The sequence below is a fragment of the Benincasa hispida genome, chromosome 5 (assembly GCF_009727055.1).
Source record: "Benincasa hispida cultivar B227 chromosome 5, ASM972705v1, whole genome shotgun sequence".
Lineage (NCBI taxonomy): Eukaryota > Viridiplantae > Streptophyta > Magnoliopsida > Cucurbitales > Cucurbitaceae > Benincasa > Benincasa hispida.
In genome coordinates this window covers 44,668,691-44,677,837 of record NC_052353.1, presented here as the reverse complement: position 1 = coordinate 44,677,837, position 9,147 = coordinate 44,668,691, and positions in this window count along the sequence as shown.

The following is a 9,147-nucleotide window of genomic DNA, read 5'->3' as shown; positions in this document are numbered from 1 at the left end:
GCTTGAGAATTAGATTATGTGATCGGGATGGTCAGGGGTCAATAGACCTAGTTCTTGTGCCCGTAAGCAAAACCTCATGGGATGGTCAGGGGACCGAGAGGTCTAGTTCTTAAGCCTGTGGGAGGATCCTCGTGTGGGATGGTCAGAGGGCCGACGGGCCTAGCTTCTGAGCCCATGAGCGGGGAGCTATGTGCACATAGGAGACAGAGGAAACATAAAGAGTAAGCGTTGTATTTAGTGACAGTTATCTATCTACCGTGTGTGTAGGTAGACGACATACTCATTCTAGTTAGTTATCGGTTTAGCTATCTATCATGCGAGTAGATAAAAGTTTGAGAACAGACTCACTCAATGTGGAGGTTTGAATGTAACCTCGTATTCGTGATATGCTTGTTATTTATGAGTTGAAATAGACTTTAGGATTTGCAGGGTGTTGTTAAGGTCAAGGTCTGCCACACGCCACAGTAAATTTGTTGTTAAGTTTTGGAGTTGTATAAATGGTACATTGTATAATATAAAATGGGCCTAAAAGGCATTCCGCTGTATATGAGTTATATCTTGGTATCAGAGTTATTTTCGCAAGAGTTATTAGGCAGTAAGTGTCAACAAAAGGGTTGATAATTGCTGTCAGTCACGCCCTTTCCTAAGCACGGAAGGTAGTCTGGGGTGGGATGTGACAGTTTTCTATGTTGATTTTGATGGAATCAAATTCCTTAGAGGAAGTACGTGAATGCTGAAGGAACTTTTATCAAAGAGTACCTCTGAGCAGAAGCAAGATTGTTCCAAACTCATTGTGAGAAAATTACAACATTCACAATCAAACCCGCTATATATGCATTATCAACAAATTAGGCATGCTTTGAAACTTTAATAACAAAGACAATGAAATACATACCAGTTGAAAAACCCTTTTTCACCGAAATCTCGCTCTCATCAAATGGACTGCACCTCTCACTCTCGCTGAGAACGTCCAAGCAATTGTCCACCAAACTGTCTACCCACTAATGAACTCCTCACGAACACGGCAACAGAGAAGACACCACCACTTGGAACCCTCGGTATTCTCGGAGTGAGAATCCAGGAGTTGTGGGCTCTGTTGGATTTGGTAGAAGGAAGGTGGAAGAGACAATCGTATACCACGACCAAGCAAGTGGGAGAAAATTGGGTGTCTATCGTATAGACGATGCTTGAACGTTTAGGTAGAGGTAGACGATCGTGTAGTAAAAGAGGCGTGATCGTATAGATGATTGTTTAGTAACACGTTCAGGCGCACGATCGTTTAGAAAGAGCTAGACGATCGTTTAGCAAATCCTATACTATCATTTAATAAACCATGCACGTGTATATGATCGTTTAGAAATGTTGAGCTGTTGTGTAGGCTCTCAGTTTGCTATTCGATAGGCAGTATACATTACTCATGAGCGAATGTCCGATTCTTTGCAACATGAAAACAATTTTCATTTTATCCTTCAGTTACGAAAACTGAAAGCAACCTCCCACTAACTCATACGGTTATAGAGAAAAAGTCGGGCAACAGTTATCCCATAATTGTTTAAATTAAAAAAAATATAATCATATTATATTTGTAATCTATGGTTTAATATCACATCAAATCACTGCAAGAATTTTGGGCTTTAATGTCGGTTGAAAAAAGTGAAATCGGATGTATAATGTCGGTTTTGGCTTTTTTTTCAAAGGCGGATCTTTAATGTCGATTTTAAATTGACATTGTAGGGGTACCTTTAATGTCGGTTCTAAACCGACATTAAAGACCTGCTTCACTTTTTTCTCTAACTTTATATTTTTCCCCCATTTTTTCATTTCCCTTTTCACTCTCCCTCTATTTTATTTTTCCTCTCATTCTCACACTTCCCTCTTCAAACCATATTCTTTCTCACTCCTCTCTCATTTCGTCGGTTTCCACCAAATCTGCCGTTCTCTGCCAGTCTCCACCAGATCTGCTCATTTCGTCGTTCATTTTGTCGTCGTGTAGGTCTCTACCGGATCTGCTGTTCGTCGTTCGTTGTTGTTATGGAAATTCTTGAATCCATAATCCAGATGTAAGTAATTTTTGCACTGCTGGGCATGCATCGCTTACATCTGTCATCCATCGTTGTCGTGCAGGTCTCCACCGGATTTGCTGTTCGTTGTTCGTTGTTATGAAGATTCTCTTGATGGCTTACGAAGTGGTAAAAAGGGCAGTATCATCCACATTTTTCTACAATCTGTTATAAGCAGGTAAACTTTTGATTGTTTTGGTGTTGTGAACAAATATTGACCTTAATATATATAAATATGATCTTGGATTAACTGGACAACCAAAGTATTGAAAACAATGTTTAGTTTCATTAAGCTTTTTCTTTTTATTAACATATCTTGGAATTTTCATTGTTCCTTTGGTTGTATTCCTCGGACAAATAGATTTGTTAGGAAATGAACTTATGAATCAATTTTCAATGACTTAAAATTGCAGCAGTATTTAGTCATGGCCAAACAATTTACATTTGAAAATTTCATTATTCTTTAGTTTTGGCTTAGTTAGAAAATAACTACATTTGAATTATTTGCTTTAAACATTCGTGTAATTTTATTTCGTGAAATAGGCTGTACGACCACTACGGACATAAAAATCTGAATCATCAGATTCTCTAGATAACTTATTTGATGACAAGGATGCACCCAATGAAATCTCTTCAGCTATTATAGCAAAGGAGGTAACTTAGATACTGATGCTTTTTAACTTTAATGTGGAGCAGATACAGTTTTTTTGAGTCAAAATTGTTGATATATGTAATTCCTGCTCCCACGTGGAATTCAATGGATTAAATTTGACCAGCAAGATCACGACTAAATTGAATTTACCTTCTTTGTTCATAGTTTACTATATCTTCTTCTTCTCCTATTTGTGTGTGCATTTGTGTTTGTTTATCAATATAGAAGAATGCAAATATTTTCATTATGATATTAACGATACCAATAAAGAATCCTTATTTGTGTGTGCATTTGTGAAGAATGCAAGTCTTTCAAGTATTTTCTTTTTATTGCTCAGCTAATTGTATTGCTTGTAGGAGGCTAATGATTATTATGATATTAACGATACCAATAAAGCATCCTTATTAATGATGAACTTTACTGTTCATGAAGTTAATTTTGCGATTGATAAGCTTGGTTAGTACACTTCTGGAATAATCAACTTAGTTGAAGTTATCGCCAAATATTTAAGCAGCCCTAAGGATTTTTTATAATGCATTTCAGTTGGAGATGCTCCCATTAATGAATTGGTGGATTTTATCATTGCTGCATAGATCGCTGTAAATTTGTTGAGAGGGAGAATGCTTTGGCATTATAAGGATTTAAGAGAATTTTACCTGTTTAAAGAAAACTCTTGCTTCGTTAGTTATACTCCTATGAATTTAGCTTTTGTTCATATTAATTGAAGTTGCCTCACATTTGGGTTCTCTTAATCTTTTCCTCTGCCATATACTTTTAATGGTGGTGTTTGTGTGTTTTTTTAGTTGTTTGGAAGGGGTGGGGAGGAGATGGATTTCTTGCAACAGCAAGGGATTCACGTAAAAATTATTCCTGGTAAGTGTATTTTTGAATGCTTTCAGTTTTAAGCACAGTTTCTAAGTGTTTCAAGTGACTCTAATGATATGGAAATTCTTGTTTGAGAAGTTATAGTTTGCTTATGTCTCTTTGGATCATATTGGATTAGAATGTAACAACTGTTTATGACTCATGAGTACTATTTATTTGTAGTTTAGATTTGATTCAAGGTACTTGAGTTTTTGGGTTGCACTATGGTATTTTGTGGGTTGCACTAGCTCTTTTCTATAGAAACCTGAGAAACTTTCTAGAAAACAAAAGAATGGCTTCCCAACAAGCCTTTCTACTATTTTATTTAGGAAGGGGATTGAAAAGTGGTCCTTCTTTGGTACCTCATTGAGCTTCCTAAAATCGATGCACATCTTCCAACTATTTTGTCGGTATCATTTCTCCTTTTTCATTCTCAACTATGACCGGTCTTCTTTGGCACAACATGTATTGGACTTACCCATTGGCTATTTGAAATGGGGTAAGTGATACCAATCCCATTAAGTTTGATAATCTCCTTGAGAACTATCTCTTCCATAGTGGGATCGAGTCTCCTTTATGGTTGCACCCTAGCCTTTGCTCCATCTTTAAGAATTATCCTATGCATGCAAAGAGACGAGCTTGTCCCTTTAATGTCTTCTAAGGTCCAACCGATCTCCCTTTTGTACAACTTAAAAGTTTCCCCCAAGGTGCTTTCCTAAGAAGGTGTTAACTCTCTCGAAATGATCACAGGAAAGATGTTTTCTTCCGGTAGGTACACGTACTTGAGATGAGAAGGGAGAGCCTTTAGCTTGACTCCTTGTACCTGGGGAGCAACCAAAACATCATTAGAAGATTTATCATTTTCATAAAAATCATGGGAAAAAAAAAAGACATTTGAAGAGTCATCTTGAGCAAAGTCTATAGAAGGGGTCACCAAACCATCACACTTATCATCAACAATAGAAAACAATTCGTCATCAACATCAAAAGTGTCAACTAAATACAAAGAAAAATACTCTTGGGGAAATTTAATGGCATCGTAAATTTTGAATGAAACAATTTCACCATCGAATTCTACAGATAGAGAACCTTTATCAACATCTATTTTGATCTTTACAGTTTTCATAAAGGGTCTATTTAGCAAAATAGTAGAATATGATGTCGTACTTATTTCATCCATTTTAAGAATTAAAAGTCAGCAAGGAAAATTAAATCTTTTACTCTAAGCAAAACATCTTCAACAATGCCTAGGGGTTGGTTATATGACCTATCTGTTAATTGTATGCATACATTCGTTCTTTGCAAATCATTTAGCTTAAGGTCCTCGTAGACAAGATAAGGAATCTCATTTATGGAGGCACCTAAGTCTAACATATGATGAGAGATAATCCAATCCCCTATACGCATGGAAAGGTAAACATATTGAGGTCCTCACAAATTTCTGTCATGTTCTTTTTTAATAAGGCAGAAACATTTTTACTCATCGTCACCCTTTATTTTTCCTTAACATTCCTATTCTTTCTGCACAAATCTTTTAAAAATTTAGCATACCTAGGTATTTGTTGAATTACATTAAGTAGAGGAATGTTTACTTGGACTTTCTTAAAAATTTTCATGAGCTCCATATCTTTATTATCTTCCTTAGGTTTAGCTAACCTACTAGGAAATGGTACTTTAGGAATGTAGGGCTCAACAATAGGGGTAGTATAATTAGTTACTTTGGGAAAAATAGATGATTCATTTGTTTCCTTTGCCTTACCTTTTTCTTTCAACCGTTACCTTTTCTTGTATTTTCTTAGAAGGTTGAATGGGAGAGTCGACCGGTGTGGAGGGTGTGGTGGTGGGGATCTCCTTCCCACTCCTCAAAGTGATGGCACTTACATTGGCATGATTCGGTTTTGTCGGCAACTTGCCCGATGCTTTGCTCTCCAATCTACTCACCACCATTGCCAATTGGGTGATTTATGTTCCAAATTGGAGAAGCCTATTCTTGTTTCTTGTTGAAAAGATATAGTTTCTTGTTGTAAAGACCTCGTATCTTGTGAAAGTTAGATTGATTCCCTTTATAATTGATGAATATCCTATTGAAATTTAAGATAGTGGTTAGTAAGAGTTTTAACCACATCCTCTAGTGACATACTTGAGGATTAAGAAGATTGTTTCCTATTGTTGAATTGTCCTTGAGATCCCCATTTGAAATTGGGGTGGTCCCTCCATCCTTGGTTGTATGTTTGACTGTAAGCGTCATATTTCCTTTCAAAGCCTCCAAAAGCATTGATTTGAGTTTAAGGACAAGCATCAGATGAATGCCTTGTCACACCACAACCTTTGCATGTCTTTACCTGAGGGGCTCTTCCTTGCACAATCTATGTAACAATAGTAGTTAGATTGGATAATTGAGATCTCAATTCATTTGCCTGTTTTGTTGTAGATGGTATTGGGTTTTCTGTCCTAAAACTCACAGTTTGTAAAAAATAAATATATTCTATAGTCAATAAACTTATTATTGATTTTATAACGTAAAAGTTTAAATCTAATAAACTAAGATCCATGGCTATTATATGAATACTTGAACTTTATGTAGAGGCATAGAGATGGATCAAGTTTGAGTAAATAGCCAAAACAATCTATAGTACATGATTAAAGTTGGGTACCTTATTCTAGTAACATTATTGAATGTGACCTACTTTGTAGTTGTTACAAGTTGTTGTAAAGATACTACAAACGAAGTGATCCAAATTCGTTCATGTATTAACATGAGGAGTGGGGGTGTCCTATGCAATGAGTTTGCATATGATCGGACCAAGAAATAAAGCACTCTTACTTTATAATGCTGTTTACTGTATAAGACTGACTATTTCACTCAGATGACCTAGGTAACTCGATCTTAATCCTGGGCTAACTATGAACTCCTGTTTATTCAGAATTATCCTTAGTTTTGCATAGGTGAGGGTTGGCTCAACAGTGCCATCTCAATAAGCCTCCCATTTCAGGGGTAAAACCGGGTAGATAGCTGGGACATAGGGTGTAAGACGAAATTCACGCCTGGGATAGGAGAAAGGTTGTTCTCTTAAGTACTAAATTTAGGTCTTGAATAAGGGGCCCCACCCTCTCATTGGGATGAGAGGGATCTGGTTTAGTGACGGGATCACAAACCAATTTTTCATTAGAGGATCAGTAGGAACTTAAGGAACAAGACGTAATCTAGGGGGTGAAATAGACATTTGACCCAACCGTTATTACGAACAACTTGTGAAGGGTCGAATTACTAATTATGGTTAAATCATGTGGACATAATGTATCTACAGTGAGGGAGTGTAACTATGGGTTTTAGTGGAGTGATCCATTAGTTAACGAATGAGGATTAATTCGGTGTAAAGAGTTTAACCAATTAATCTCAGATCGTTGGAGCCCATGATTAGTAGGTCTGCGAGGTCTACCTACTAGCTTGTAAATGAATTAGTTTTAGAGTAGCGTGTTAAGTTAATTTGAAACGTTCAAATAAGAATGAAGAGAATTAGTAATTATATTCAATGCATGCACGACTACTAAATTGATTCGACTTAACTAATCTCTACAAAGGCGGATAATCAATTAAATCAAAATCAATCAAGCATCCTAATTATTAATTAAGGTCGAAATGACCATACCATAATTAAACTATAAGCTCTTAATACTACTGAGTTCTTAGCGATCATATAACATTAAAAATCATATGCATTAAGAATAAGGATTCAATCGCATCGATTAAATGTCAGGAAATTTTCAATTAATGAAATTATTCATTGAATCTAGATTAACCATGCATTACTAAGATTTAAGGTAAGCCTATCAATCTAAGCACTCACATCTAATATTTTGCTACCAAGGTAAATTCAAGCATTAAAGAACACAAGGAAACACGCGAGCTCAAAATTAACTAGCGGAGACATGCAATTATGATAGGGTCGTCAGTCCAACACACAAATGCAAATCTAATTACACCAAGATTCAAAGAAAAACATAGAATTAAAGAACATCAAATTCAATTACAGAATTCTCAAGAAATTAAACATAAGGCTCTTGCTAAAAGAAATTAGACAAAAATTACCTCTTAATTCAATTACAGCGTTGCAATGCTTCCTTGCACATCCACGTTCTGCCTTCTAGCATTAGGCGAGCGTTGGACCAAGGCATGGGTTGAGCATTGTGATGTTAAGGTAGGGGCCTTTTGGTATTTTTGCTTTTTTTGAAGTCTTGATACTCAAATTGACTCTAATTTGCTTCAAATTAACCCCGTTCAGCTCAAAATACTCGGTTCATCCTCTTGATTGCTTGATACCTAGAAAATAGCATAATAAACACTTAAAATCCAATAACAAGCCCGAATTAAGCTTGAAATAATAGCTATTTTTTAGAGCTATCAAACACCACCACCTTAATTCTTGCTCATTCTGAGCAAGGCAAAAACACACAACAAAAAATCAAGAATCACATGCTTGCTCTACTTGCAAGGTCGGTACTCCAGTCTCAACTATAAACTAGAATAAAGATTGCAATCAAGAATAAAATTCAATTACAACCAACCAATGAAGCACAATTTTAAGAATGACTATTAATCTATTCATGCATGAGTCAACCTAGAGTCTTGCTAATTAAGCTTGCACAGCCCGAAATTTTTTTATAAGGTCCTCATCCCATTTTCCCCCTACTCTCGTTCGATTATCAATTTTAGACATACCTAACTTGCAAAAAAGAGGGCAACACTAAGACAAGGGTGCCTAAACACACACGAAATAGAAAGGGCATTTATTTTACCTAGAGGACTAGCTTTCACACCCCCACCATCGGGAACCTATCCACTCTTTTCTCGCGGGCCCTAACTAGACACAGTGGAGGTAGTTCTTTTCACCTCTATCCATGCATTCACACAAACTTTTTTTTTTTTTTTTTTTTTTTTTTTTAAAAAAAAATTGCAACTAATTTGCTTTCTTTCTTTTTTTTTTTTAATTCACAATAGGCATTATTTTTATCCATTTTGTCTAGGTTTTCTTTACAGCAAGTAAGGTTAATCCTAAGTCAAAGGTGGACCCTTCGGGGTGACAACAGAAATATAAACCAAGTAACCCAATTCTAAGCGTGCGTGATTTTAATTTCGTAAAACATAGACTTAAAGATGCATGAGAGACAAGATTTTTTTTTTTAAAGAATGGGCTAAGAATCATGATCATACTTTCCTAACATTCTTTCATGCAAATTTTATCTCATGAAGAGTGCTTCATAAACCATTATAATAACAAGAGAGTAATAGAGCAAAGTATAGTTCGGACACAACACTCAAGGACCCCAAACTAAGATAAAACTACCCAATAGATACCCCACCCGCAACTTTAAAACGAGACATTTTCCCCAATATATCTCAAATATAGCTCTAAAAGAAAAAGTAACAAGGGAACAGAAAACATCTCCTAAAAACATAATTGTGCACGGGATGGTGGTGGTAGGGCTCGCCTCACAAAAGGATGCTCTTCTCTTCTAGGTCGCCCTTAAAAAAAAAAAAACACAAAAACAAAAGGAAAAAAAGCAACAGAA